General features: G+C 36.9%; 1 pseudogene; it reads left to right on the top strand.

Annotated features, from left to right (window-relative positions):
- The first annotated feature begins 4,892 nt into the window (after positions 1-4,892).
- On the top strand, positions 4,893-5,164 carry LOC122732965 (annotated as a pseudogene).
- Positions 5,165-5,522: the final 358 nt, after the last annotated feature.

The raw sequence follows: 5,522 nt of genomic DNA, 5'->3' as shown, positions 1-5,522 counted from the left end.
ACACAAATAGGTGTGTAGAGGTATATAAAATAGGTATACATAACCATTTTACTGTAGCCAAATTTTTCATGATCACACATTCACTTAGACATCCCCATATGGAGTCATGATCCACAATTTAAGAAACTAGGCTGTAGGCAATGCTTTCAAGAAATTCCGTTAGGAAAAAAAAAATTAAAAAAAAGAAATTCAGTTAGTAGTAAAGGCCAAGAGGTGGAAAATATTCTGTTCTGTCTTTCCAGTGTCCCAGTCCTATTGATGTGGAAAAGATTCTATTCTGTCTTTCTAGTGGCCAAGTCCTATTGATTCTGCCTCTGTAATAGCTCTTACATCATTCCTTTCATTTACATCCAGCAAAATGTAAATCATTGGAAGACAACTGTTTTCTTTCTGACATTGTATTTGCCATACCCAGTACTGTGCCTTCTATTAAGCAGGAATATGATAGATGTTAATTGAAGTGAATTCTCATCTCTATTATGCTGGTACTCTCCTAATGTGCCTTCATTCTTACAGGTTCTCCCCTTCTCCAAGATATCCTTTGTGCTACTGACAAAGTAATTTTCCAAATGTACTTTTCTCATTACTACATTGACTGAGAAAACTTCACTGGTCTTCTATTGCCCACAAAATAAAGTATAATTTTATTATCATAGTTTTCCTGGCCCTCTATAATTCAGATTCAACCTATATGCCTCCCTGATATTACTCAATCCATCCTTCATTCATTCCTAAAATATATTCCTCTTCCTTAATTCAAAGTCTTCCTGTATGAATTCTTTTTTTTTCCTTCAATGGTCAACACTGTAGTACTACCTCCAGAAAGACTCCCAAGATTGGCCCTGTTCCTAGCTGACATGGGGGTTTAAATGATCAGATAACAGGACAGACATATCAGGGAATCACACACCTAAGAAATAAAGGGAGATAAAATTCTACAGTGGGAAAGTCAGTTAGGTATGGCTACTATAATCTAGGAGACAGAAATAACTCTAGAATTCAGGACCATCATTCCTAAAAATAATTCCTCTGACTCTCAGGAATGACAACCATCCAAGCTTTCTCCACCCCACCCCCAAAGGAAACTTTCCAGTTTCAGGTGGTCACTTGATCTATCCTCTATAAAAGCTTTTGCCTTCCTTCTGTTCTGGGAGGAAGATGTTTCTAAACCATTTCCTTCTCTTAAGGCTAAGTCTTTGACTTCTCTCTTGGTCACTTTCTCTAGCATGCAATAAAAGACCATATTAATCCTAATTGGACAGTGTATGAGAGTAATTACTTTCAGAGGAATACCTAAGGACCTCTACTATTTCCTCTGTGACACTGGCTGAAAATGATTTTTCATTTCATGTTTGTGAAACGAGGTCCTTTTTTAGTACCTCACTTTTGGAATCCCCACATTCTGCCTTGTCATTTGTGTTCATCTCATCTCACTTCCTACCTCCCCACTAACACATATACATATGACTCCAATAGCTTTATTGAATCCCTAAAGGCTAGACACTATATCCATAGTGTCTAGCAAATTTCCCTCATAGTAGTATCTAAATGTTTGTCGAATTAAATTTAATTGAAAGCATAAAACTGAAACCAACATTGGCTCTACCTATCTTATGTAACTATTTTATGATAGAATTGTTTATCCCCTATTTATCCTACCATCACAATAAAGTAATATCTGATTTCTATATTACTAAATACACTTAATTTGGTTATTATGGCACTGAAATAATTGAATAGAACACTCAGATGAGTTCTCTTCTTCTCTAGAGCTAGGCATGGTGGCTTCTCTTTGCCTTAAGCTTGAGAGGGTTGGGCCTATGGTTTCATGCAAGATAACATTTTTTTTCTAAATGGAGATGTCCTTTTTTTTTCCTTTTCCCTTCCATCTCTGGGAATAGGAACAATGCCCCTCATTGATTGTGATACTAGGTCTTTCTCCCTTAAAGGCACTTGAACATTTGCATTGTCAAAATATTAAGAATTAGGAGGGGAAATAGCCCAAAACACATTGTTGTAAATAGACCTGCTTTTACCTGTCTCAAACAGCTCATGTTCTCATGGAATAAATTTGTCTTTTTTTTTAGAATTTTATTTTCGCAAATTACATGTAAATACAAATTTTGGTATCAATTTTTTTAAAACTTTGTGTTCCAAATTCTCTTCCTCCCTCCCTCACTCCCCCCGAAGATCTCAAGCAATTCAACATAACCTATACATGAGGAGTCATGTAAAACATTTCCACATTAGCCAGGCTGTGAAAGAAAACGCACAAAAACAAAACTTCAGATATAGGAACTAACAAAATAAATTATGCTTCAATCTGTATTCAGACACCATCAGCTCTCTCTCTCTGTAGATGGACTGCATTTTTCATAGGATCTTCAGAGTTGCCTTGGATCATTGCATTGCTGAAAATAACTAAATATACAAAATAACAGCAGATCATCTTACAGTATTGCTGTTATTTTGTATATTGTACATTTCACATTGCATCAAGTCATGTAGGTCTTTCCTGGTGTTTCTGATGGCATCCTTCTCATCATTTTTTTATAGTAAACTATATTTATATAGTACTTTAAAGAGAGATTTCATTACAATAAACTCATGAGGCTGATTCTTGCCACAACAGTAATAGATAACATTTTTATACTACGTTATACTCGACAAAGAATTTTCTTCACAATCATCTTCAATCAATCCCCATCTTCATCCAATAATAATCAATCCATCCATCCATCAATCAATCATGATCATCTTGCATTACTCTTGCTTCTGCTTCATAATTTTTTCAGTTACTATTGTTAACTGTTTCCCTCTATCCTTTTCCTTTACCCATGATATTTACTCTATTTTCTATCTTCTTTCACCCTATCCTTCCTCAAAGGGATTTGCTTCTGACTGCCCACTCCCCCACTCTGCCCTCCCTTCTTTCACCCAATCCTTCCTTATCCCCTTTCCCTCCTACTTTCCTGAAGGGTTAGAAAGATTACTCCACCCTATTGAGTATATATGTTATTCCCTCCTTGAGCCAACTCTGATGAGATTAAGATCTTTGAGCCAATTCTGAGGAATGTAAGATTCATTCACTGCCCTACTCTCTCCCCCCACTCCATAAGGTCTTTTCTCTTTTCTTCATGTGGGAATTGACCCTATTCTACCTCACCCCTTCCCATTCCCACAGTGAAATCCTCTCACCCCTCAATTTTATCCTAAATATGTCATCATGGGGAAGCTAGGTGACAAAGTAGACAAAGGACCCACCCTGGACCCAGCAAGACCCAAGCCCAAATCTGGCCTCTGACATAAGACCCTCACCCTCTGCTCAACCCTGGGCATGTCACCCAACTTTGACCACTCCACAGAAAAAAGATAAACAAAAAGTAAATGTTTTACAGATATCATCCCTTCATAATCAATTCCTTGTGCCCTATGTCTAAATTTATTTCTATCCTCTGCCCTAATACTGAGAAATTTATGAGTTAGATATATTATCTTCCCATGTAGGAATGTAAACAGTTTAACCTTTAAACAACCCCCTTAATTTCTTTCTCCTGTTTACCTTTTTATGCTTCTATAGGGTCTTTTATTTGAAAGTCAAATTTTCTATTCAGTTCAGGACTTTTCATCACAAATACCTGAAAGTCCTCTTTTATATTGAAGTCCCATTTTTCCCCCTGGAAGATTATACACAGTTTTGCTGGGTACGTGATTTTTGGTTTTAATCCCAATTCCTTTGCCCTCTGGAATATCATATTCTATGCCCTCTAGTCCTTTAAAGTAGAAGCTGCTAGATCTTGTGTTATCCTGACTGGGGCTCCACAGTACTTGAATTCTTTTTTTTTGGCAGCTTGCAATATTTTCTCCTTGACCTGGGAACTCTGGAATTTGATTATAATATTCCTAGGAGTTTTCCTTTTGATATCTCTTTCAGGAGGTGATCTGGGGATCCTTTTAATTTCTATTTTACCTTACGCTTTTAGAATATCAGGGCAATTTTCCCTGAAATTTCCTGGAAGAAGATGTCTAGGTTATTTTTTCTGATCATGGCTTTTGGGTAGTCCAACGATTTTCAAATTCTCTCTCCTGGATCTATTTTCTAGGACAGCTGTTTTTCCAAGGAGATATTTCGCATTGCCCTCTATTTTTTTAATTCCTTTGGATTTGCTTTATTGTGTCTTTATTTCTCATAAAGTCATTAGCTTCTACTTGCTTAATCCTAATTTTTAAGTAATGATTTTCTTCATAGGGCTTTTCCATTTGACCAGTTTAGCTTTTCAAGCTATTGCCTTTTTTCTGATAAAAGTATTTTATTTTTTTCCAGTTACGTGTAAAGATAGTTTTCAACATTTGTTTATTTTTGCCTTTTTTATGACCGTCCTGTATCACTCTCATTTCTCTTTCCATTTTTTTCTTCTATCTCTTTTATTTTATCTTCAAAGTCCTTTTTGAGTGCTTCTATGGCCTAAGACCAATTCATATTTTTCATGGAATCTTTGGATGTAGGAGCCCTGATGTGACTATCGACTTTTAATAATAAATTTACACACCACAGGCTTTCCCCAAGAGCACATCACTCTTTATGGATTCTTTCCCCCTCTAACTTGAAAAAAACTATAGCCCTTCCTTGTTTTATTTAAAACAAAACAACAAAAACTCAGCTGACCCTTCAAGTTACCATCTTCCCTCTCCCCTCATTTTTCTGGAAAACTACAAAAATATGGCCTAATGCAACTGCCTTGAAAATTCTGCTTTTCTTTCTTAATATTAACCCCCCTGGAGCCCAAGCAGTGTGAGAAAAAAAAAAAAAGTAGTGGCTCCCAGACCCACTGCTGCCACCTGTGTCCAGACTCCACTGCTGCTGCTATTCCCACCCCTCCACATTCACTACCATGCCCAAAAGAAAGGCTGAAGGAGATGTTAAGGGAGACAAGACTAAGGTTAAAGAAAAACCACAAAGAAAATCAGCATGGTTATCTGCTAACCCTGTACCTCTTAATCCAGAACCCAAAACCGAAAAGGCACCTGCAAAGAAGGGAGTGAAGTTGCCCAAAGGGAAAAAGGGAAAGGCTGATGCCCACAAGGATGAGAAAAACCTGAAGAAAATGGAGATGCCAAAACAGACCAGGCACAGAAAGCTGAAGGTTCTGTAGATGCTAAGTGAACTGTGCGAATTTTTGATACCTTTGTACTTCTGATGACTATATAGTTTAAAATACTATTTTTTACCAAGTTTTATAAAAATGCAGAATTTTATTTTACTTTAAAAAAAACTATGTTGTTAGCACACAGAACACTTCCTTGTTGTTCTAGGGAGATGGGGCAGATGTTACAGATAGGATGTCTCAGAAGCTGGGTTGAAATGGGTAGGGATTTCTTCTCCTCTTGGTTTTTGAGAGGACTTCTTTTGAACACCAAGAGGAGATTCCATGACAAATAAACACATCAGGTACTGGTCAGCGTAGGAGTGGATAACTACAAAAAATTTGTACTTCTTCACTTTCTGCCATAAGCATCAGCAT

The sequence above is a fragment of the Dromiciops gliroides genome, chromosome 6 (assembly GCF_019393635.1).
Source record: "Dromiciops gliroides isolate mDroGli1 chromosome 6, mDroGli1.pri, whole genome shotgun sequence".
In the NCBI taxonomy this organism is placed as follows: Eukaryota; Metazoa; Chordata; class Mammalia; order Microbiotheria; family Microbiotheriidae; genus Dromiciops; species Dromiciops gliroides.
This window is presented reverse-complemented; position numbering and strand designations above follow the sequence as displayed.